We start from the raw sequence: 27,281 nt of genomic DNA on the forward strand, positions 1-27,281 counted from the left end.
TGCATGTATGTGCACACTTATAATATTTTCCCTAAGAAGCGAATTGAAATTACAGGCAAAAGTTGATGAAAAGGTCGAGATTTTTTTTTAATGTCTCACGTGCCCGTACAGTTGCCGAGGCATGTCCTTCACCCAAGGACATATAGAGACATACGTGTATGTCCGAACAGGCGTCACCGATCACGACAAAGAGATGAAGACAAAGAAGTAATTGCTGCCCCGACCGTCAAAATGCACTCAATCGATACCACGATGTCACGAACACGTAATCGATGTCCGAAGTCTGATACAAGAAGAAGAAAGAGCTTGTTAAAACAACATCTGTATTGAGAAAGGAAAGAAGGCAACATCAATATTTGTGCTATTTCTTTGCTATTTTTATTTTGTGTGCCATGCGATTTTTTCCCAATGTCCATCATCGGTTTATTTCAAAGATTCTTTAGTGCACATTACTACGTGATGTTCCGAGCGAGATATTTCTATATTCGTATTTTTTTCGTGACACTTCACTTTTGGGATTTTTTTTTCATATCCGGACTCCTGTGTATTCTACAATTTCGCAGGTTATAATTGCAATTTTTTTAAACTTTTCCAAAACTTTAATAGTTTCGGGGTGTGTTCTGAAAATTATCCAGGACATTATAGTTTCAACGGGTTTTTCGAACTTCCCTAGTTACTATGTTTTACATACGTTCTGAAGCTCTCCAGGTTATACGTTCGTTTTATGCCTTTCCAGACTCTTACGTTTGTTTAGATGTGCTCTGGAAATTTAAATATTTCAAGTGTGCCCTAGAAATTTAGAAAACTTTCAACGTTTAAGGTGGGTTCTGGAACTTTCCTGAAATATTCACGTTTTAGATGTTTTTCTAAAACTTAAAGGTTTCACGTACAATCTGTAATTTCCCTAAAACTTGGCGGATATTCAGGTATAATACAGTACACAGATAAGTACAGTAATGTACTTATCTGTGTAATTTTCCTAAAACTTAAAGGTTTTAGGTATGATCTGTAATTTCCATGAAACATCACGTTTTAGATGAGTTCTGGAACAAGTTTCAAGGGTATTCTACAACTTTGCTAAAACTAGTTTCAGATGCATCATTTTTAACTTCATAGGTTTTAGATGCGTTCTCGGGCACCGCACATGATCTAGATGAGTTCTGGAACTACATAGGTTTCACAGATACGGTATTTTTAATATACTTTTCAGGTTTTTCGTTTTTTTTTTTGTAGATTTTTAGATAAGTTATTTATCTATTTTTTTATTTTGCAGGTTTTTAGAGCGCTCTTTATTCATTAGGTTCTAGATGTGTTCTGGAACTACACGGGTTTCATATGCATTTTTGTTTTCTTTACAGGAATCAAGTGTATTATAAAAATCTATAGATTTTTTTTTTCATTTCCCCCACGTGGTGAAAAAAAATAGTTACAGAAATACTGAAAGAAATCAGTTCAGAATTGTTGAGAATATTTTCAGAAATGTCAAGAGTAATTTCAGGATTATTAAGAATAATCGTTCATGAAAAAATTTAAGAATTTTTTGAAAAATTAATTTCATAATTAATGAAAACGTTAAATTACTGCGTTTTTTTCAGAATTTATCCGGGAAAATTTCAGGAAGAAGTAAATTCAATTAATGAAAGAAATAAATTCAAAAGAGATAAATTTGAAGAACCCTGTTTAATAACTGAGAATACAATGGTATGATTTTGTGGCCCACGGGTTTAGGGAAAAGTTCAATTTGGTCAGGATTCTGAAAAGTTGGAGACACCTGCTATAGCAGCTCTCATGTATATTACAACAGGCATAGGAAAAAGATGAATTGGATGATCATTTTGTATAAAATTAGGTGGCTGTTGATCGGCAGAACCAAGTTCGATCGGCATATTTTGCCAAGCTTGGCTTTCTTAATAACTTCAGCACTTATTTGTAAATGAAAGGCGTTTTTTCCAAGATTACTACAAAAGATTTGATTGCGTCAGAGAGATAAATTATATTTCCTTGATAACTGATAATGAGCTCAAATTCTATTCAGTTTCGCGTTTTAATATTTTTGTGTAAAAGAGAAATGCGCATAAACCTTGATTAAACTAGCAACTTCAAGCAAACATTTATTCGCCGTTTCTATTCTACACACAAATATCGGAAAAAATCCATCATAAAAATATGATACCTCTTCTGCCATCTGTCCTATAAAAACCAAACTATCTGTTAAAATTTTCGGGTCAAGTCTGCTGTAGGTTTTAAACTGGTGCGCAGTATCAAAACGGCCTAAATATGTTTTCCGCAAAACCAGTTCTTATTTAAAAACAACAATAAAAACACGTATCAAACTGGTATTTTAACGTATAAACCTTACACTGGTATACAGTAGAAAAATACACAATAAATTGCTCTATACCACTTTCATAAAAGTTTGCACAGATTCCCACATTCTGCACATCTCTCCAATCTCATTTAAAAATTAAGGGGCTTCTCCTCACTCCTCTCTTCCTCAGACGAGATGTCCTCCATAAACTCTTGCCGTTTCGGGCAAAGGAGATATATCAGTTAGTTCATCTACGGTCAATTCCTGGATATTCAACGACTCGTTCTTGAATGTCATCCTCATGCACCTCCAGTCCCATAGTCTTCCCCAAAGAAGCACAATCTCTTCGACAAATGCTGTCTCCTGATCATGAGCTAGGCCCCCCTCCTCAAAGTCGCGTTCAATAATGCAATAAGCCCAGTTTTCTACAAGCAGAATAAAGAAGAAAAAACAAGTTAAGTGTACATATGTGTGCGGTTACAGTGTTACATCTAGTTTCGTATCGTAAACAGTAACGCATGCACGTGTTATTTTTTCGAGTGAGGCACGCTGACCGAAAAATGTAGGGGAGAATATTATCCACAATTCCCCGTTACGAGTGTGGACGAAAGTGGAAAACTATCAGCTCAGTTGTGGTAAATTTTCTGTGGCCCAATTTTCGTTCGTTATGCGAATTACTCGTAAACCGAATCGCTCGTTAACCGAAGCTCGACTATGCTTCGAAAAGTCGAGTTCGGGATGGAACGGTAAATTTACTTTTCCGTGGCTATAAACTGGGGCTGCGAATGGTGAAAAGAGCCGAAAGGAATGTTAACAACAGACCAGATCCCTATGCCATAATATTTTAATGTCTCGATAACTTCAGGAAGCTTCTGTATATATTCCTATTGGAATTCTCGATATCATTTCTATCCAAGTTGTATTCACGTAGTCATAGGTACGGATGAAATAACAATACATTTTCCAAGGGAAAATAAATAAATATGTAAGGTAAAGAAAGCAATTTCTTATATATCTTCCCTCTTTCATGACATTGAAACCATTTTTGTTTTTTCATATCACGTAACTGCCTCAACATGACATGGCTCTAGAAGAAAAGTAATTTCGAGAGTTACGTCACGGGACTTCTCTTTCTCTCGCTCTTACGTAACGTCTTTTCATTTTCTCCCGATCCGGGAAAAAAATCCTCGAAGTAATATCAATAATATTGAAAAAAAAAATGTAGAGGTGAAAAAGAAAGATTTATGCTGCCATCTGTAGAACAAAAGATACAACGGGAAATCACAGCGTGGTATACACTAAAATTGTAATTCAATATTTTCAATCGAACCCAGAATTATATTCCAGAAAACTAATACATAGATGTTTGAATTTAAAATACATCTGGGGAATGAGATTTTCCCATCGTTAGCGTGGGAATCTGATATTATAGCTTATGATGTTGTGTACCCTTTATCTTTTGTTACTTAAAGTTGCAAGAGAGTTTTGCTCTGTTACTTGAAGCTTTCTGCAGCTTTAACTAACAAATTTTTTATAACGCCTCTCGAACCCTTCGAAGTACCGAAGCACCAAAACCTAATAGGAGATCTAGAAAGTACAAAAAAAAGTCCTGAAAAATTTTAGAACGCAACTAAAATGTGTAAATTTTTCAAGACGTTCTAGAAAAAGCTATTGCGCTACCTGAACATTCTTAAAAGTTTTTTGAAAAACAAAATTTTGAAAAATTGTGAAACATTACTAAAATATGAAAATTTTTCACAAGTACATTGTTCATAAACTTCCCCTGAAATCTACAAAGTTTCACAACACACTGAAATTTAAAAAAAAATGATCTGGGAAATTTAAAAATATCTTGAAAAATTCTGGAACACGAGTGAAATATGGGAATTCCCCATAATCCCTCTGAACGTCTATTATCCCTCCGAGTCCCAGAACGTCTTGAAAAAAATCTGAAACCACTAAAATATGAAGATTTTAAAAAGTTCTGGAAACTGAGTATTATGTCCCTTCCCCTAAACCCAGAAAGATTCGGAACAAATCCAAACTCTGAAAAGGATCTGGAAAGTTTAAGAACATCTTAAAAAATTCTGGAACACAACTAAAACATGAATTTGTTTTCTCAAAAAGGTCTGGAAACTATCAATTAAAATCCCCCTCAAACCCAAAGAGTTCTAGAACACACCAAACACAGAACACACCAGAAAAAGATCTGGAGAGTTTGAAAACATCTTGAAAAATTCTGAAACGCAACAAAAATATGGAAATTTTCTATAATTTCCCCTCGAGCTCAAGTTCCAGAACACATCCAAACCCTTAAAAAAAGAGGATTTGGAAAGGTTAAGAACGCATTTAAAAATTCTAAAATTCAAATAAATTTTAAAAATTCTCAAAAATTTCAGGAAATTGTCTATACCGCTCCGCCACCAAGAACTTCACGAAACCCACATAGTTCCAGAACACATCAAAACCTAGGAAAAAAAATCTGAAATGTGTAAGAACTTAGAACAAAACAAAAACATGGGGATTTATGAAATGTTCTGGAAATCGCCCCTATAATTCCTCCCCCCACGAATGTTCCGGAACACAACTAAAGAAAAAAAATCTTTTTTTAGATCTGAGAAATTTGAAAAATTCTGAAACAAAATTAATATAAAATAACATAAAAATTTGGAAATTTATTACAACCTCCCCCATCCCCCTGAAACTCTTCAAGTTCCAGAACGCATCCAACGATTAAGAAAAAAGGTTTGGAAAGTTTAAGAACGTCTTGAAAATTCTAAAACAGAATTGAAATATGGAAATCTTTCAAAAAGTCCTGGGAATTTTTTACAACCTTTCATTAAACCTAAGAAATTCCAGTTTCACATCCAGAACCTTAAAATTGATCTAGAAAATTTAAGAATACATTCAAAAAAAAATACTGGAAAACAGCTGAAATATGGAAGTATTTTTAAAAAAAAGATCTAAAAATGTTCTATAGCACTACAGAAACTTGCAAAATATTTAGAAAATTTCCAGAACACCTTGAAAACTTCAGTAACACTGGCTAAAACAAGGAAAATTCCAGAACAACGTCAGATTTCCAGAAAGTTTTGGAACGCACACGATTCTAAAACAAATCTCAAAGCTAAACATACACGGTTTACAACGGTGAACTGATTGTGGATTGGGAGCGCAAGTTCTTATAACTGTCTCATTTGCATATTTCCACCGAAGTCACTAGTACCAGTGCCCCTTATTGGCAGGTTTTTCAGTTTTTTTTCCTGTCCGATAAAAAAATTCCGGTGGCCTACCGATGCCAGCATTGCAAACCATTTTTTATTTCGGTTATTTTTCAAGGTTTTATTCATCTTTAAAGTTTCTACGGACGTTTTGCCCACCCTGTATATACAGTTGAATCCCGTTTTAACGAGCTCCAAGTGACCGTATAAATCACTTCGTTATCACGAAATTTCGTTATAAAGGAATTCCAGGTTATTTAAAAATGTCCCTACGTAAACTTATCTGGGGGATTAGGAAAGTGCTTGTTAAAACGAGATTTCCTCTATAACGGTATTCGTTAAAACGGGATTTGACTGTACTATAATTTTTTTAATCACCCTAGTTGCTTTAGCGTTCATGTATATACATATGGCTGTTAGAGAGCCCTCTATTCTGGCAATTTTTAGAGATTGTTTTCTGTTTTAGAAGAGTGGCATCTCTTAAGCGCATATGGTATCGATCCAACTATCAGCAAAATGATGGCTCCAACTTATTTTATGCCAACCTTGCATACGAGGGTATAGATTCTTTATGGATGTATTCATACAAGAAGTAAATGGATTAGGCTGAGTTTTGGTAAACATTTTACCTTCTCAGAGTATGAGAAATGATGGTTCTCCCTGAACATAAATACGCATCTCTATTTCGAAGTAACGGGAAAAAAAGAAAGCATTTCTTCAGGAATATTTGAGTAGAGAAATGAGGAAAAAATTCAGATTTTTAACAATATTTTATACATATATTCATGGGTAGGTATTAGATTCAAATTTTCGATTTCCATAAGAATGGTTATTTTCGTTTTCTTCTAGTTGATAGGATTCAAATCATATCTTATAATAGTTTTCTAAGGATGAGGACTTTTTCAAGCTCCGAATTCGAATCTGGTGTAGGGAAAATGATGTGTTCGTCTAGACCAGAAGTCTTCAACCTCTTTTTTTTCATGAGTACCGAGCACTGTCTCTGCGAATCACTACAAGAGCACCGATACGTCATTCAAACAACACATGATCCGTTACAGCACAAACGAAGAAAGAGCTATAACACTATTTTTTAGATGAGCGTGGAATGGAGAAAGGAAAGAAAAGAAAAAGAGAAGAAGAGAAAGAATGTGTGAGAGTGGGAAGAGAAGTTTTTTCATAGATAAATCAATCAAGCGCGAGATGTGATGAGTAGCCAATTGTTGTCATTTTTAACAATTTTTTGTGGCTTTAATAATTGCACTCCACCGCTTTTTTTGTGTGTGTTTCTGGGTGAGATGAATGTGTTTGAATTTTTGTCATAATGTCTTTTAGGACGACACCTTGGAAACATTTCCTCATAGTCAAATTCGTTTATTCTAATGCGTAGCTGTGACAAAATGACACAATCACTGAGACCCGTCAATTCACGGGACATGCCGGTCACCGTGAGGAGTTTTTTTCCGTCACAATCCGCGCATTTCCATCCCGTAGTTCGAAAACCAACTTCGTCTGACAGTCACCGTGCTGGTCATGAGGGGTTCGAACTCATCATGCAGAGCAACGACGACGGTACCCACTAACATATTCGTACAGTTAAGGAGAAAATAGCGGAAACCATTTTTATAAAATGTCTAAATCAGGGCGTCGAAAATTTTAGACCCGCGGGTGCTCAAATTCAGCTTTATACAACGATTTTTGACCACCTGAATTAATTCTGATTACGTTTGGCTCCTACACAAATCCTCTAAATTTCAGATTTATGTTCTTCAACCCTTTCTCACCTTCATAGTATAAATTTACTAAACTGAAGGTACGCATAACAGATAGATAGAAAGAATCGCTCACAACCCCGGACTGATGCAAAGCACCTTACTTCCGTTACCTCAAAAGAGGCAGAGTTGTGTCGGAAAAGTTAGCAAACATTTATAGTGATGGCTCCCCTTGCTCGCTACGGTTTGACTACCGTATAGATATATCCCGTGCACCCCAAGGTGGACATATTGAGCACCTTTAATTTGGTTTGTAAAAAAAACTTTGACTAACCATGTAATATATAACTAAACTTAAGTGTCTATGTCCAATATTTTTCGTAATATATTGGACGAAAATTCTGTGAAATTTTAATTCGATGACATTGTAATATTTTATACCGCCCCTCAACGGATTCTTTTTCACGAGAGCCAAAGGGAAACGTTTCCGGAGAAAAAAGACGAAAATTCTGTGAAATTTTAATTTTATGTAATATTTTATAGCGCCCCTAAAGAGATTTATTGGAAGAAGATATTTCATACTTTGCCTGGATTGTGTTTAGGCATTCTATAGAATGACTAGGCATAACCGGTATTTCATACTTTGCCTGAAACGACCAGGCATTGTATAGAATACAAGATTCATCGAAAGACTGGTTATTTGTGGAGATGAAGATTACAAGGAAGAAAATTCATCACTGCCCCCCACGGGGACCCGAACCCCGGTCTCTCGCTTGCCGGACGAGTGCTCTACCATCTAAGCTATGGAAGCAGATAGAATATTTCAACCTTGGAGCGTATATATATGTTGAAAGGCACCGTACATGGACGGCGTCAACAATCAACTAATAGCTCGTGAATGACAAAGGCCAACCATATGGTCATATGCATATAGAAACGTCCTCTCCACTTGTCAATACAAGATTCATCGAAAGACTGGTTATTTGTGGAGATGAAGATTACAAGGAAGAAAATGCATCACTGCCCCCCACGGGGACTTTCTCCCCCGCGATGAATTTTCTTCCTTGTAATCTTCATCTCCACAAATAACCAGTTTCTCAATGAATCTTGTATTGACAAGTGGAGAGGACGTTTCTATATTGTATAGAATGCCTAGGCATTCTTTGGAATGCCGGTAGAATGCCGGATTTCATACTTTGCCGGTAACATATGCATTTCAAATCGGCTGATTCTTTTTGAAACACCCTGTACATTCTTTCCAAAGTCGAAATTATTTTTAAATGTTGATTGATGTGAGATCTTGGCATTTGATCACCGATACCTGAGCGGGATTCCCTCAGGGAGGAAGACACCCTTAAAGAACTCTTTCAAGGGTGTGGCATTCACCGAGCTCTTCTATCGATCATATATTAAATTCATGGTGTGAATAATAAAAATACTAGGGTCGATTTCGGGGCCTCCGGGCCTTGTTACTTAAGGAATGGGGGAGGACATTTGAAGACAGGTGCTCCTCCGAATCACACCACATGCTTCATTTGATTCAATTTCAGCTGATTTCGAGATCCACGTGACGGTAAAAATTCGCATTATCTCTTAAATTTCTTTGTCATTTCTAGCAGAAACGAGGAAGGATCATCGAGGTGGAATATTCCGGAAGAGGAAAATCTCTTACTCGGCGGAAAATTGCAAAAGAGACTCTATATACCAACTTCTCCTCGACTCAGATCTGATTATACAAGCTGAATGAACAAGTGCCGATTTGAACGAGAGTCTGGTATCGACCAATATAAGAGATTACCTGGCTTCGAATGGCAACATACACTTTTCATTCCTCAAGTATGCGCTTCCTCAAATAGCACTTCAATAAATCCTTCCCCCCCCCCCTCCCCCCACAACTGACGACGTCAGTTCTAGTCTAGAGCCAATTATCTCGTAACAGATTGCTGACTGTTCGGAATTTTCAGATTAAATTTTTTGATTATGCAAATACTTTTAAAATGTTACGTCATCAGCTGAAGCTATCGTGGATTTTCTTTTTGTTGTGATGAAAAACTACGTTAGTGAAAATTAATATAAAATATATTATGTGTATATATATACATTTTTTTAAAATAAGAAAGTATTCAAAATTTATATGGATGGTGTGGTGCATAATATAATCACTTATCTCGAAAATACTTGTCAAATTAGTATTGCGGGTATCACACTATCATACCCAGTGAAATAATAATTTCATGAAATCACTCAATGTTGAAATTAAGTCATTGTGATCGCAGATGCGTCGAACAGGCCAAAAAAGTAATTATTAAAAGCTAGCAGGTTGGCAATACGAAATCTCATCGTCAAATGGCTCTGTTGGCGCCATACGATACCACCTAGTATTATATAGTCGACTATAAAATAGTGTTCTTCAACCATTTTTCTACTTCGGGACCGCAAAAAACATTGTGGAGGAATTTATCCCAGTATTTTCCCATTTTGAGAGAGAATGAGGTTATTGAGTTGAGAACCGCTGCTGCCATCTAACAAATGAAAACAAAACAACCTGATATAATACGTGAAATATAATATTGATTATTGAATTTTACGGCGCCGGCGCGTGGGAATGAAAAAATTAGTTTGAAGAAAGAAAGCATTTTTTTTTTTCATGATGTGTGCCAGAACACCTGTTACTATGTTTTCATGTTTGCTGCAGAATGTCAGCAATTCTTTTTTGGTGTATGGAATATGAATGAAACTGAAAGTAACAGGTCAAAGATATATATTTTGCGATATACATTTATTTTTTTTAATTTTTTGAAGATGTCTCAGCAGTGGTTCCAGTGTAATAAGAATATGTTGGACAGCAATATAACGAGAGAAAAATCTCTAAGCTCGGACTCGCTCCTGCCATCTATAGAATGGAAAAGAAACTATTCGTTATAATTCTTCTAAGAAAATTGGTTTTGGTTTTAAACTGTTGTGCAGCATGAAAGTGAACAATATAGGTATGATACCGTATTATTGATACAGGCCTACAGTCATATAAATGATTATATCGCTGGAAAATGCTGTTCATAATATAGGCACCGTAGAAGAATGATGGCAGCTGCGGCTTGTTTTTTATGATGATGTTGTTCGCAATAATGTTTATCGAGGCGTGAATGCGAGCCGATCCCCCTGTTAAACAGTATCGTCACAGATAATAACAGACATACAGCGATATAATCATTCAATCATTACACGTCACTCATAGTTTGAAAGAAATTTATGGCAGATGGCAGCACTATAAGAAGACCGCTGTAGTGGTAGAGTTGTCATAGTGACGGAGTCGCATCGTGAGGATGCGGGTTCAAACACCACCGTCGCCGCAGTGGTGGTCGGCTGGAGTTGGTTTTCTGCGGTTCCTAACTTCGAGGCGCGAATGCGAGCCGATCTCCCCTTTATACAGTCTAGCCGCAGAGAGCAACAGGCCTACAACGTTACAATCATTCATTCATTACACTTCACTCACTATGAGTTGAGAAAAAAAACTCATAGTTTAAAAAAAATTGATTGCAGATGGAAGCACTACACACAACGAGTATTGCACAGAAACAAACTTCACGGAAGGTTCACTATACATACACACGCATTCCAACATGTACCAATTCGTTAGAAGATCCGCAGAGGAACATGGACGAGATGCATGTCTGGTTTAGTAGTAGCACTATAAGAAGCATTATAGAGAAACAAACTTCACGTTAACTTCTGAACACATACACGCGCATTTCTCAGCTTGGCCCTGGTCTTGGACCACCTGATAAAATCCCTTCATTAAGCCAGAGCGGCGGGTCATGATCTGGTTAAGAGGAGGAGGTATGATAACGTATATTACTTCTTTTAATGCTGCTCACCGGTGTAACTGTTATACTTCATGGTACCTGTTGGATGTTTTCCGCAAGATTTCATGTTGAAATTTTCTATTTACGTGGCTGGCGCGTTGTCGCTGAGATATGAAACCGATTCCTCTGTCCGATTTTTATTACTGAAACGGCTGAACAATATTTTTCTTTTCACATGAATATAAATATCAAAAGTGTTCTTCTTTTACCCCGCGATTATGCAGCTTCATAATCAAGAGAATACTTTAAGAATTTGGTGAAATGCTTCGCGGACCAGCACCGGGTGCAGAACACTGGAAATAAATCATCCTGGCTCGTGAGAGATTGCGCAAGACCTCATTGGATTGGTACTAAAGCCGGGTTTTTCTAGGAGCAGGTTTCCTATGCCGCGTGCAACGTGATTCGCCCAGCGCGACACGCCGTCCACTCACCAGTAAGAAACGCAGCACGACTGTTTTCCTACAGAGCGCAATACGCCTGACGATAGCGCTTTACGTCAGGCGTGATTGGCCGACTGCTTCTGGAGGAGTCAAATGCGTCTTTCGCCGCGGTTTTGCCGATATTCTCTTCACTCTTGCGTGTTTTCTTTTCCTTCCCTTCAAACCGGAGCACGCAGACGATAGAGTAGCTGATGCCAAAGCCATATACTTTATACAGCCGCCCTGATCTGATGCGCCTCGCTAGGAAAACACAAACGCGTAGCGTGGTTATGTAACACGTTTCTGTCGGCGCTAAATAGTCTAATTCGGTTCACTGTGCGCAACAAACCTATTCCTAGGAAAAACCCGGCTTTAATTTGTATCTGCATCTCATATACATTTGTGTGAAGGATTTCTAATGAATTGTTGCGTGTCGGAAAATGTATGTCCATGTGTGTTTTTCACTAACGTATATATTGATAAGAAACAAAATGTAATGGTAAATGATCGACTTTCAGGCGCTTAGAGTGTTGCCATTATCATCCGAATTGTAAATAGAAGTGGCTGACGTAAGGAGTGTTTATTTGTGCGATTTATTTCTCTGTGGAAAAAAAGTTTCTTTCAAGAGGGAAGCGGCTTTAAAATTCACTCCTTTATATTTCGCCAATCTAAATGAAAGTCAACTGCAACCGACCGTCACTGCGCCATCAGCAGTGATTGAACCTGAGCCGTGTCGACTGGAAACCACAAATACCTACACGACCCATGCGGTGGCTCAGCCCTTCCCTTAAAAGCGATTAATCGTTTCTCAACGCGTTGTTTCACAACAGCAACCAAAGAGAAATGGTAGCCAATTCGGTACTACCACCATTGCGAAACGCGATTGTGGTTGGCAGAGGATGTTGTTCACCGACAGTTGCTGTTATAACGGCGTCATCTGTCGGTAAGGTTTTATACTCTTGAGAGGACAACCTGCAATAAATTTTGCAGCTTGTTCCACACAAATCTATATATATACTTCCCTAATATTACTTCCTCTTTTCACTGAACATTCTGCTGATATTTCTCTCAAAAACCATCAGTTTATTTCAGGATACCATTCGTGATGCCATTCCATTGCATCTGTGATTATTAGTAAATTTTATGAGTGTTTTTAAGATGTCACCTTTCCTTCGAACCGAGCACAACTCCGGTCTATCACCATAGGCAGTTCACTATTGAGTGAGTTATGCCAGATAAGATGCCACCTCCCAAAAAATTCGAGAATCAAAATAATTCGTCAGAAAGATACAGTATCCGCACAGCTTTCGATGAGGTAAGAGCTGTTTTTTTCGCTCTCGCCAAAAAGTGCCTGGGTTTTCAGTTTTCTAAACAAATTTTCAAGGAACTGGGACTCTCTTTCGAGCTCAGACTTTATACGCACTCAGACTGTTAGATACACACACTCGTACTTCCAGCACAACTCACTCGGTAGTAAATTGCCCATGGCGATAGACAAGAGTTGTGCATGGTTTGAAAGAAAGTAGAGAATATTTCCAGCTCAAACCGACGTCCATTTTCAGAAAAACTGATTTAAGGATTTGGCATGAAGTATATATAATAATAAATCATACAGGGTGCCCTGAAAGAATTAACGCGGTCTTTATCTCAATCAACCATCCGTCGTAAAGGCGTGACTCCAATTTAAAAAAATGCTCAACAGACGTTCAAAAATTACCCTATACTAGTTTTAAGAGTGAAAATACATTGTGCCACAAAATAAAGAATTTACATTCTAATATAGCCTCCTCCCCCGCACAGAGATATTTGAGTTCTCAAAATGGAGGCAATTTGGAAAAGAACAGCGCTAAATACGGAAAAACCGTTTCACCCTCATTTAACGCTGTTCTTTCAGAAATTTCTTCCGTTTTTCGAATTCGGATATCTCAGCTTGGAAACATGGGAAATTTTTTTTTTTTGGTTGGCACCAAAGAATAAATCCACAATAATTGTCTAATGTCCATCGAGAGATCATAGTACGCTGATTTGAGTTCAAACACATATGAGAATTGTCGTATCGGTGCTCTTGTAGTGATTCGCAGAGACGGCGGTGCTCGGTACTCATGAAAAAAAGAGGTCGAACACTTCTGGTCTAGACGAACGCATCATTTTCCCTACACCAGATTCGAATTCGGAGCTTGAAAAAGTCCTCATCCTCAGAAAACTATTATAAGATATGATTTGAATCCTATCAACTAGAAGAAGAAGTTGGAGTGACAGGGCAACAACTTTCTAATTAGAAGTCAGAGAGAAGGGGAGGGGGCGTTTAAAAATTTTAAATTTTTTATTTTGTAACACTGTATTTTCACTCTCAAAACCGGTACAGGGTAATTTTTTGAACGCCTGTTGAGCATTTCTTTTAAATTGGACTCATACCTCTACGATGGACGGTTGATTAAGATAAAGACCGCGCCAACACTTACGGGGCACCCTGTATAATATATAGTATATATTATACAATATGAATGAATGAATGAATTGAAAAAAAAATGGTTCTGGTCTGGTGTCTCCCAAACGGTCATATCATGAAAAATTCAACTACATTGAATTAAAATATTTTTTAAAAATTTCTAATTTGATTTCCATTTCATGTTTCCCGTTTGTATAACATTTGTACGATCGTAACTTCGTGAATAATAAGTCGTAGCTCCATATCTCATCATGAAAACCCGTAGAATTACTATATTGTTTAATGTTTCGGGATAGCGAGATCCTGAAGAAAAATATGATTTTTATACATTAATAATTTTCTAAAATAAGATATATAAATAATATATAGAGTTATCACCCGTAGATAAGTTTCTTACTTAGATCTCTGTAAAATATATCTTCTAACTATGGTAGTATCGATTGGGGGAAAAGGGGAGCAAATGTATAGTGGGTTCGGCGACTTGCGTAGAGATGTCTCAGTTTGTCCAATAGCACGGTCCGGTTGTGGCCAACGACGTCATCTAGAAATTTCCATCATTTTCTAGTACATTCTTTGTATGTTATTTTATGGGCGGAAAAACTTCTTGAGAGCTTTTCCGCTTTTTTTTTAAATTCCTGGCTTATTCCGGTGTTTGCATGACCTGGTTTATCCCTGAGATTATTATCTACGAATATTAATGAGGTATTTCTTTCGATTATCGTGGGAATGTAATTAGTTTTTTGGGGATTCTCCATTGAGGAATGCTGATTAGATTCATGTAATGAGATTTTCCATGCGGATGTTATGTCATAAAGTGATGGTCAGTGGATAGTAATGTTGTAAAGTTAGGTTATGATCATGATATTGAACTTTCTTTTGCATATTGGTAGATGGGATTCAATTAGAATTTGTTTTTCCTTTTGTGAGAATAGACTACTCGTTGTATATAATCAAAGTTGGAGTGTTCTGAGCTGCCTACAGCATTAAATACCCATCAGAAAATATAGAAACGTCAAAAACGTCACAATGAATGAACTATGAGAATTTTCAACTTCCCCCCCCCCCTCAAAGTTTTTTTAAGGGGATACGGGATGGACAAATCATGAAAATGGCGAAATGTTTTTTATTACGCAAACAAATAGCGAAATATATTGCGCTATTTGCGTAAAATAGTTTTCAATAAACTGCTCGCATTAAACTCTGTTCGAATGCGATTTTCGTATTCAAAAAATCAAGGTTGGCACATACGGGAAATAATGTCTCCATTTCAAGTTTTCTCCGAGTTTGTTTTGAGTTACAAACTGATATTCAAAATGTCCGTTGTGAACCAAACTTCATTCTATTTGCTATAAATTTTACACTCGTAGCTTTTTATGACCTATTTGAGGTAACTAAGCATCCACTTCTAAATTCATCAATATTTTGTTGTTGATAAAAAATTGTCATTTGGTATTTTTTTTTCTCACATATCCTTCGACAAACCTAAAATGCATGCTTATAATCATTTGATCATTTTTGTCGCACCATTGTCATTTTCTGCACACGAGGACAAATTAGACCGGGACCTACAATATGCATGCTTATAAATGTTTGCGTGTATCTTTTGCAAGAGCATGGTAAAAAATATGAATGGATTTCATCACAATAGGAAATGCAGGGGGCAGATATAGTTCATTTCAGTATTGCAGTTGTTGTTCAATAAATTATTCATAAAAAATGTTCCAACTAATTTGATTAGATTCACCAAAATGCATTTATTGTGTGTGTTTACGCTATTTAGAAACATATTAGCTGAAAACATTAAAGAAATATAATCTTCACTTTGAACTTCCTTTGTCCCCTTAAATACAATCGGCCAAAAGGCTATGGAAGAACAACCCCCCCCCCCCCCCACAACATCCATTTTAAAAGCGTATCATTGTTTGCTCACCAACAGCTAATGTCATATACTGAAGTGGGGAGGGACGGGGGTGTTACCTCTTCCGTTCAGGAATATACAAAAAAGATGCAAACGACACACACAGTCAATGTTTCCTACAGCAGTCACACATTTTGCTGATTCCTATGGCGAAATCACCTTTGGCAAAAAAGCAACGCTTCCCCGAAAGGGAAAGAAACCTTCTCAGAAGGTAGGGAATGAAAAAAACTTTCGTCTTGTGCTCTAGGAAAAGTAGTAAAACTGACTAGACTGCGTGAACAACTCATTATAAGCGAGGAAAGACGGATCGTAATATTCGCTCTTTTTTTGCTTTTTTCAGTGCAGTTACGAAAATTATTTGGTGTTGACAGTTTTTTGTTAGTATAGTGCGGAAATTGCGAAAAATGATGCTATCAAAATTGTGCGCAAGCGTCCTCCTTTTTCAGTTGTCAAATCTGGTAACCCCAAGCATTTCACATACACAGACTTCACGTTAAGTTCACAACACGCACATTCAAACTTGTAATAATTCGTTAGAAATTCCGCAAAGGAATATGTACGAGTTATACATGTGTGTAGTTTATTTGATAAGGAAGGGGGGGGGGGTTATTACCTTATCAAATGTATGGCCGAATATAATAATACATTTTTGGAGTGAAACAATCAAATGGATTTCTAGGAATCATGTTTCAAAAACTGAAGTTAAAAATAGCATATTCTTCGTAAAACACGCTTAACTTTTTTAACAGATTGCTTGTGTGTAAAAACGAAATACTAAAGTCGGCGTAATATCGGTTCTAAGTATCATGCAAACAAAACAAGTTCTGTTTTGGAATCGCAAGAAATGGGGCTTTCTTTAAAAAATATCGATATTTCAACCTTCATTCAAATATCGAGATGCCGTACGTGCGACGCCAATAGCTCATACCCAGCCCCCTCCATCATTGCTGTGCTAATTAAGGAAAATTGATACCTTTAACGTGGTGGAATACTACTATCTAATAGAAATGTCCTTAAGAATAGCATTTAACAATTGATATACTTCTGCAATACTTCGATTTTTTAAACGTTCTTGATTGTATGAGAAATCTTAAGTTTGCATAACGTTTTATATATCTTGAATTCTTAATTTTTGTAAATTTTCAAAAGAAAACCCCATTAAAAACAGCTTGCGCGCGCATGAAATTTAATTTTTGAATTTTAAAAAAATTTAAATTTTTTAAATAAGATGCATTCAATGAGATCTCAACATTTTGCTTCATTTAATGAACTTAATAGTTTCCTTTATTTAGAATTAATTTTTATCCAATTACATTGATGTCGTGGTATTTTATTATGCACTCAAGCTGTTTTGATGTTTTTTTCTTTTAAATTTACAAAAAATTAATTATCCAAGATTTGTAAAACTTTATACCAGCATAGAATCAAGAACATGTGCAAAAAAATATATATAAATCGATAGTTATACATATATAAAAAAATGGTAGAAAATCATTCTATTATAGAGCATAGTTTTACACCATGTTAAGAGCCGTATTCACCGACATGGTTTAAACTGTAGTCACAATTTTTGGATAAGGGGCCGTTCAAGTGTTACGTAACCAAATTTTTAGCCATTTTTGACCCCCCTTGTTTGACCCCCCCCCCCTGTCAGCAAAAGTCAGCAAAACTCTGACCCTCCCCCCTCCCCTTGTAAGCAAAATTTCGTCATCAGCTCTTTCCCTCTGAATCCTAACGCATATTGGTGGGATCAGAGACGTACATGGTGGGGGGGGGGGGGCTTGGGGGCCCCCTCCCACGATCAAAAAAATTTTTAATGCAAAAAAAACCCCATTTTTTAGTTGAAATGTCGGAAGAAAATGTCTTTATATGTTATTAAATCAATTTCTATTAATTTCAATGTTATTTGAAGTCTATGAACGCAAAATTTATTTTTAATAAATTCATTGCGACCCACCCTCTATAAGCCATACAATGATGAATCGCCTAAAGGCCCTTGGCCCGCGGATCAAGTATGGCACAGGGGGGGTTATCTGAAGCGGCCTGCCCTCCTCAAACCTAATTTTGTAAAAAAATGAACTAAGCGACACATTTACAGATCGCTTAAGTGTCCCGTTGTACAATTCCAGAACATTTAAGGGGCCCGTGGCACATTTTCAGATTATTTAAGTGATCCGCGGTGACTTGAGTGATGCGTGGCACAGTTCCAAAGAACTTAAGTGGCCCGGACACATTTCCAGATCACATGGATCCGCGAAAAATTTAGAGATCACTAAAGCGGCTCTGTAGGGCACTTATCAATAGGGGGATGTCACTTCAAGTGCCCACAAACTTGCCGCTGTGGTGGTCGTGAGGTCATAGTGAAGGACTCGCATCGCAAGGATCCGGGTTCGAACCCCACCGGCGCCACAGTGGTGGTCGGCCGAAGTTGGCTTTCTGTGGTTTCCAACTTCAAGGCGAGAATACGAGCCGATCTCTCCGTTGAAAAGTCTCGCCACAGAGAGCAACAGGCCTACATAACGTTACAAATATTCAATCATTACACTTCACTCGAAATTTGAAGTATAGATGGCAGCACTGAAATATCAAACACAACACTAGCTAGTCCCACGAAGCTGGGCTGGAAGAGGGCTCGGCAACGGGATAAGTCCGGTGGCAGAGCCCCTGGCGTTCATTCAGTGACCACAAACTATCGAAAGGTTTTTCTCGTTTATGGTGCACCCTTCATAAAGGGTGGTTGATGACGTAAGCATTATCCAAACCTCTTCCCTTGTCATCAAAAGTCAGCAAATCGGAAACCCCCTCCCCCATGATGACGTAATACTTGAACGATCCCTAAGAGATCAACATAGATTTTATAGAAACCTGAATTTATATATAACCAATATATATCCGTGCCGATCTCTTATCAAAGAATTGTGAGTATAGTTTAAACCATAGTTTCCCAACCTTTTTTGTCCCATCGCCCCCTTCTTCAGAAATTTTTTTTCTCCTATCGCCCCCCAACGCAATCTAACCCATAGGATCCTATGGGTTAGATTACCCATAGTTTCTACCGCCCCCCAGGGGGCGTTAACGCCCACGTTGGGAATCACTGGTTTAAACGATGTCGATGAATATTGCCCTTAGAGGCCGTATTCACCAATACAGTTTAAACCAGTGATTCCCAACGTGGGCGCTCGCCCACTGGGGAGCGATGGAATGGTTCGTGGCGGTAGAAGCTACGGGTATAACATAGGATTCTATAGGTTAGAATTGCGTTGGGGGGTGAGGGGAGAAAAATTTTCTTAAGAAGAGGGCGATGGGACAAAAAGAGGTTGGGAAACTATGGTTTAAACTGCGATCGCAGGTGAAAGGATCGAAACGGATTGGTTAAATTGAGGACTTCAATCAATTCGTGTGTGTCGATCGTTTATCCTTTCATCTGCGATTTTAGTTTAAACAATGTCGGTGAATACGGCCGTAAACACATCAACCCATTGCATGCATATTTGGTGTAAGAGAGGGCGGACGACGACAACTCAAGTGCCATCTCACACTACTGTTAACGCTATCAACACGTTTAACGTATATTCGACCAGACCAGACCAGAATTGAACTTTAAGCCGATTCCCAGCCCGCGAGGGCCAACTGCCGGCATAAAAACTGGCCAAGAAGGCCTGTGAAGAAGAAAATGTGTACATGTTTGTAGATAGATATGTGTTTGCATGAATGTGTAGTGTATGTAAAAAGAACTGGTCAAATTGGTGAAAAGTCATGATCTGGCTATAAGCAGGCAAATGTCATCACAGTTCACAGAAGCAGGCAAATGTCATCACAGTTCACAGAAGCAGGCAAATGTCATCACAGTTCACAGAAGCAGGCAAATGTCATCACAGTTCACAGAAGCAGGCAAATGTCATCACAGTTCACAGAAGCAGGTCACACAATCTGCAGCTAGCAACATATATTCGAAGTGGAATGGGGGAAAAAACATCACATGGGAGTCGTGACGCAAAAACCCCAGCTGTAACATCAAAAATGCAATACAGGTAATAAAGTTCTGTTTCAACTCAGTGCATCAGAAATTAATGGGGATTTACTATTGACAAATTTTATGTAAGCAAAACAATCCAAAGTTCAAAAATAGTCTTCTGCTCTTTTTTTTTTTACACCTTTTTCAAATGTACATCATATGCAGGCCAAGTTCAATATGCAAGTTCAATTGGGAAATATATGTACATATACACAAATTCAATAATGAGAAGATACAAATCGAATAGATGCGAATAAATGTCAAAAGTGGATAGATACATAGTATGCAAGTAATGTGAGTATATACAATTGAATGAGAGAATTTATGTATTAAAATAGTATGTATACAATGAGATTTGTAGAAGAAAGCATCTTTACAAATTCTCCCATGTAAGGCGCCCAATTTGTTTGGGCCTCCTATATTTCCTTAAGCAGTCAGCATCATAGTCAACAATTTCCCTCAGATGTTCGAATTGGGAACTAAACATTCGCTCGAATTGATCATTGTTTAATTTCTTAATGTATGTGAATATGTGAGGTATGTCCAAGTCTTGTCTGATGTTTATTCCACGAACAAACCAAGGGGCTCCAACAAATCTTCTGAGTATTTTGTTCTGCATAGTCTGTAGTTTTTTGATATTCGTTTTACAAGCATGCGCCCAAGCTGGCGAAGCATAGAGTAGAGTAGGCCTTATTATGGATTTAAAAAGAATAATTTTGTTCTTTAATGAAAGTTTTGCCTGAGGAAATGTGATGCGATTGAGCATACCCATAATTCTATTAGATTTGTTTATTACATGATCAATGTGTGAAGAGAAAGATAGATTTTTGTTGAGGATACAGCCCAAGTATTTTATTTGTCTAACAGGGCTTAAAGATTGTGTACCAATTTGAAGTCGTCTGTCCGGTATTTTACGACGTCTAGTGAACCATAAAAATTTGCATTTGTCACTATTCAGTTGGATGGCGGATTGATCACACCAATATTCTATTTCATCCATGGTTTCTTGTAAATTGTTGAAGGCCTGATTTGCATCCCTACTACTGCACAAAACTGCAGTCGTCTGCAAATAAAGATATTATGCCATTTTGGGGACAAGGTATGTCATTAATGTATAGCAGGAACAGTTGTGGCCCCAACACACTGCCCTGAGGCACAGAGGCATGAATTTGTTTTATTGAAGAAAGTGTATTTTGAATTTTTACTTGAAAAGTTCGACCTAAAAGATAGTGATAGAAGAATATGACCATATGCGGAGGCATATTATAACGTATATTCGTTTTCCCAGGAACCAATACTCGATATGCATTAATGATAATTTATACTAACTGGTAATAATATGATATTTTCAATACATAAAACATTTAAAAATTTTGACAAACATGTTACCAAGTTGAAACGTTGAATACTCAGAACTGGCTTCAAAGTAAATCTCAGTTGTTTTCATTAGGTACGCCGTACATTTGAGCATTCCATTTTTGTTCTCTCTTGAGCCCATAGATGACGCTGATTTTCGCAATGAAAATATTAGCTATTGTGATCGATGTAATTCAAAATAATTTTAATTTCATTTTTACGTCCGATTTATTCCAGAAGTTTTATTGATGCAATCGATCCTTCATCCGTTTTCAATATAAAAATTATACTTACATTGTTAAATGACAATTTAATTGTTTCCCGCGTAGCCGAATACACCGCCGCATAGGATATTCTCCTCTGGAACACATACAGTAGAGTAGTCCCATTTATCTGACCTTCGCTTATTCGACATTCCGTATTATCCGACGTCCCACCGCCAAAAAAAAAAAAAAAAAAAAACACAAAAACGAACACATAAACCGGCACCAAGAAGTGCAAGTTTCGAGCGTGAGAGTAGTCTTTCCCTTGGTTGCTCCCGACTCTACCTCAACTAATTAGTTACCCCGACTGTACAGTGACGCGCCCTTCTACACTATGACTGTGATAATCAGTATCAAAGAAATTGATGAAGAAATCGTCGCTATTGTCAATTGCAACGACAACGAAATTGAAAATCAAGCATCAACTGTTGAGCCTCACAGTTGAGCCACGCACATGACGGAGTTAGGCTCTGGAAACTGCAATTAAATGCATTGAGCAACAAGAAGCAGTTACAAGAATCGACATAATAATGTTTAAAAAATGGCAAAACTTTTGGCAGTGAGGAAACGGCACTCGTCAGGAGAGAAAGCTGTCTACGATCAAAAACATCTTTAAATCATGACAGGACTAACTTTTTAAGTATAATGTGTTAAACTTCAGAATATTCTGTAAGTGTTGCTTTTCTGTAAATTTTTTTCTGTTGTTTTGTTGTAAAACATGATTATTAGGTCCGTAATGCGTACAATTATAACATAGTTTGACGTTTAATAGACTTTTTCGTAACACTTCCCTATTATCCGACGTTCTGCCTTCCCGTTTATGTCGGATAAGCGAGACTCTACTGTAATTGATATTCGTTTTAATCGTAATTGATATCCGTTTTAATCGTAATTTATATCCGTTTTAATCGTAATTTATATCCGTTTTAATCGTAATTTATATCCGTTTTAATCGTAATTTATATCCGTTTTAATCGTAATTTATATCCGTTTTAATCGTAATTTATATCCGTTTTAATCGTAATTTATATCCGTTTTAATCGTAATTTATATCCGTTTTAATCGTAATTTATATCCGTTTTAATCGTAATTTATATCCGTTTTAATCGTAATTGATATCCGCGGAACCGACTGTATTTCTTGATCACCATGCTCATAAAAGAGTTCCACCAACAAAAAGCATGTTCTTATAAACTGAACGTCATGTGCTGCCATCTGGCTTCCATATTACAAGTCCATGCGGTGGATAGCTGAAATATTTTATTGTTTATGCAAGTATCGTGTCGAAGGTCTGCCTGCTCTCTGTGCGTGAGGACACTTTTTTTATAACTCCCAAAACAAAAACATAATCTGGCGTTGAATGTCGCTTAGTGCTACCATCTACTTTCGCAACTGGAAGTGGAAGAGAGAGAGAAAACAATGTGTGTGTGTTTTAATTGGGTGAAGTTTTTGAGGTTTGAAGTCTTGCAGTCGATCGTAGCTCCAACTTCGAACCGATCTGCCATTTGAAAAAGTCTCTCCGCAGAGAGCGAGCAGACCTACAACACGATTCGTACTTACATAACATGAAAATTCAAGCATTCACCATCTTTACCTAGAAATATGGAAGACAGATGGCAGCACCAGCAACAAACACGAAACAAGCTCCACGCATACACTCGTAACACACATTCCGGCGAGTACCAATTCGTTAGGAATGTGCACGAGTTCCATGTACGGTTAAGTAGTAGTAGTCAGCTGCTCATGGATCCGCTTCACTCGGGTTCGATCCCCGTGCCCAGTGTCCCATTGAAAACATAATGACCTCTTTCGGCCAGTTGCTGTTTAAGGTCTTGATACTAGGAATTACCTTGTGGGTAGATCTGTTGGGTGGGATCTCTGGGTTTTCCCACTTAGTTTGCCTCTTTTAAACCGAGCACACCTCAGATCTATCGCCATCTATGGGCAATATACTACGTGGTGAGTTGTGCCGGAAGTGTATGCGTGCATATAGAAATGTCCTCTCCACTTGTCAATACGAGATTCATTCAAAGACTGGTTATTTGTGGAGATGAAAACTACAAGGAAGAAAATTCATCACTGCCCCCACGGGGATTCGACCCCCGGTCTCTCGCTTGCCGGACGAGTGCTCTACCGTCCAAGCTATGGAAGCAGATAGACTATTTCAACCGTGGAGAGCATATACATGTTGAAAGGCACCGTACATGTGGACGGCGTCATATTCTACCACAAGTCTCCACAAATAACCAGTCTTTCAATGAATCTTGTGTAGGCGTGTACCTAACAGTCTGAGCGCGTATCTAATGTTGTTTCTGATTTTTCAGTGCTGCCATCTATATTTCAGAAGTAAAGTGAGTTAAGTGTAATGATCGAATTACATGTACGCTTTGTAGGTCTGTTGCTCTCTGTGGCGAGATTTTTTAAAGAGGAGATTGGCTCACACTTCCGCCTCGAAATTGAAAACCACAGAAAACCAACACCAGCCAACCACCACTGTGGTGAGATTCGAACCCGGGATCTCGCGATGCGAGTCCGCCACTCGAACACAACGGCAGTTTTATCAGTCGAGGAGCATCTCCAACCAGAGTCTGGATTTCGCAGCGTATGCAGGGGGCTCGTCATGTCGTTAGTGGGGTTTCCATGTTTGGTGGCCTCTCCTTTGCACAGCGATCAGCTTCTTCATTTGATCATTTTTGATCATTTTTGTCGCACCACGGTCATTTTCTGCACACGAGGGCTAATTAGACCGGGACCTACAATTTATTGCCGATTCCGAACGGCAGGCTTGTTTTTTATACTCGTCGAGAGGTTGGTGCGCTAACCCCTCGATGGGGGACTCCCTGCGGTAGCAATTTTTTGCTGCGGTCAAGTCGCCGTTTTTTTGTTGTACCCCTGTGTCAGGAAATTCAGCTTCTTCATTGCTTCAGATGCCCCGTGAGCTTTGACGCAGGAGTTCTTGACGTTTAGGTTCCTGCGGAGCAATTGCCGTATCTTTCCTGAAGATTGGTGACTTGTTATCGGGTTCAGGATGGCTATTATTACTCAGAGGATGTCCGTCCTGATGTGGGCTGGGACTTTCAGCCTTTAGAGAGTGAAAATACAGTGTCTCACAAAATAAAATAAAAAAAATCCAGATTTCTATACGGTCCTCTTGTCCTCTACCCTCCAATTAAAAAATCATTGCTCTGTCTCTTCCGAGCCCAATTAAGAAAATCTCATGTTTTTGAGTGCAATATTTGTTGAGATATTCCAATTCAAAACCCGGAGGAAAGTTGGCAAGTAATAGCATAAATGAGAGGGGAAAAAAGCGTTTTCCGTTAGTTTATATGCTGTTCTTACCTACCTTTTCTCTCTCTGAGAGTCTTGAATTCAATTTTTGAATGAAATTTTTTTGAGTGGAGCAAATAACGAAAAACAGCCGATACGTGGCGCTGATACGAGTGACTTCGGTGGAAGTATGTAAATGAGATGGTTACAAGAACTTGCGCTCCTAATCCAGAGCTAGTTCACCGTTGTAAACCGTGTATGTGAGATTGCTGGATGCCTTTGCTGGGTTTGCGACTCGCCTGCAATGTGTTATCCTCTTTGGAGGCGGTCATGCGGAACACATACTGATGTAATGAACGATTTGGAGGCATTCTGTGTGCGTTATTTGTGTATCTTTTCTTTGACCTCACCGCAACCTATTGGCTTTTTTTTTGTTATGATTTGTCTTGTTTTAAAAAAAATTCCCGTGACCTAGTGATGCAAACCCTGCAAACCGTTTTTTATTTCGGTTATTTTTCCGATTTTTATAGTTTCTACGTACTTTGTGCCCACCCTGTATATGCTAATGCTTTCCACTTGAATGCTGTTTTCTCAAAATTTTTGTTAGATAAGTAATATTTTTTTGGAACGCCATTCATTCAAATACCTTGAAACCTTACATACTTTAACACATGAGGTTCTTTTATTAAAATTATTTAAAATAAATTTATGGCACAAAATATGGGTAAATTTTGGTGATTTTTGAAAAAGAAATTGCATGTTGTTGAAGTTGAAATTCGAGAAAAAAATAACCAACCATTACAATCCTAAATGCTCGGGTTATATTATATAAAAACATCCATAGTATTTGAGAGCGCCTGAAGTGGATACAGAATTTTCAAACGTTCCTTAAAAGAGGGATATTTTTCCCATACGAAGCCAAGTTGGGCACCAACCCCTCTTAAATTGGAACCATACATCTACGGCGAATGGTTGATGAGATAAAGGACGAATGAGGACACACTGTATAAAAAAAAAACATTTATCCATCATTTATTCACACACGACACTTCATTCTTTACTTGAATAGATTATGAATTATTAAGCAAAAGAAAAAGGATATTTATGACGCATATACCAAATTTTACGCATTTTTTTTGGCCATTCCATATAAATGAACATTATACTATTTCAACAAGATTTAGTGGTCACTTTATTTATTTCTGGATGATGATGTATGGATCATAAACGCCATTCCGGATCGAAGATAAATGCTCCCCGGGAACAAAGTTTCTCCCGGACAGCCGCTCAGGAAATTATCGTGCCCCCTTGGCACTTTGCCGAGACTTGACGGGAAATTGACTCGAAAACGCATCCAAAAAGACATCTTCCCACTCCGCGGCCATTAAATTAATGCTTCTCTAACGCTCCTAATTAGTTACCTTCAGTCAACACCGGACGCTCGCCCGGACAGAACGAGTTGGAACCAATGATCGATTGTTGGACGATCCTAAGAACGGTAATTATCGGTGACTGTCGTGAACGCGAACTGCTGGCCAATAACGTTTCTAATGCAACAATGAGTTATTCTTTCAACAGCTCACCTGATTTACGGAAAATTCACCGTTGGAAAAATCACCTCTGGGGAAAATACACCGACTATAGTTCGCCGTCACCAGTGAGTGAGTGATTGAGCAAGTGGGAGAGAGTATGTGTGAGCGAACGACGAGCGAGCTAGAGAATAAACTAGTAAAGTGAAAAAAATGAGTTTGGTGAATGAGCTAGCGAATAAACTAGTACTTGAGTAACCATATAAGTGACTGACTGAAAGAGCGAGTAACTTTATGAGTGACTTAATGAATGGTGAGTGAATAACCGCGTGTGTGTGACCGATTGAGTAACAGTATGAATGACGGAGTGAGTTACTTCATGAGTGATCGGGTGAGAGGGTGAATTACCATGTGAGTGAGCGATTTAGTGAGTGAACATACGAATGACTCACTCGCTCTCCTTCTCGCTCATTTTCTAACCTGCTGATTCACTCGCCCATGTGAATCAGCAGGTGATTTTCGAACTATAGATGACAGAACCTAATAACAAAAATATAACAGTATTTAACACTCGTCTTTAGGCCAGGATTGCACTATAAAAGTTTGGTAACAGTTATTTTATAAAACTCGAAAAATGCAACTAATAAGCGCATCGGTTAAATGTAGCCACTAGACTCATTGTTGTTTTCTTTAAGTTTTGAAAAAGATCTTTCATAAAACTTGGAAAATCCAATCAATAAGATCACTACTTGCATTTGCTCGAATTTAACGGATGTGCTTATTGGTTAAATTTTTCAAATTATATAAAAGATCTTTTATGAAACTCGAAAAATTCAACCAATAAAGCTCATAGGTTACATTCGAGCAAATGCAACCGATATTCTTATTGGTTGAATTTTTCAAGTTTTATAAAAGAACTTTTAGAAAGCTTTTATAGTGTAATCCCGGCCTTAGACACAAATTT

The 27,281-nt window shown here is 37.8% G+C and overlaps 1 protein-coding gene and 1 long non-coding RNA gene across 5 annotated transcripts in view; one reads left to right on the plus strand and one right to left on the minus strand.

Moving 5' to 3' along the window:
* LOC149079894 (potassium/sodium hyperpolarization-activated cyclic nucleotide-gated channel 3-like) overlaps positions 1-27,281 on the minus strand; it is a 400,253-nt gene that overhangs the window by 114,772 nt on the left and 258,200 nt on the right. The gene's annotated exons all lie outside the window — the stretch shown is intronic.
* The window catches only part of LOC149079895 (uncharacterized), a 226,263-nt gene that overhangs the window by 56,951 nt on the left and 142,031 nt on the right, over positions 1-27,281 (plus strand). The gene's annotated exons all lie outside the window — the stretch shown is intronic.

Source organism: Pholcus phalangioides, unplaced genomic scaffold (assembly GCF_987345545.1).
Source record: "Pholcus phalangioides strain wild (caught in Gottingen) unplaced genomic scaffold, Ppha-v1.0 ptg000012l_1, whole genome shotgun sequence".
Lineage (NCBI taxonomy): Eukaryota > Metazoa > Arthropoda > Arachnida > Araneae > Pholcidae > Pholcus > Pholcus phalangioides.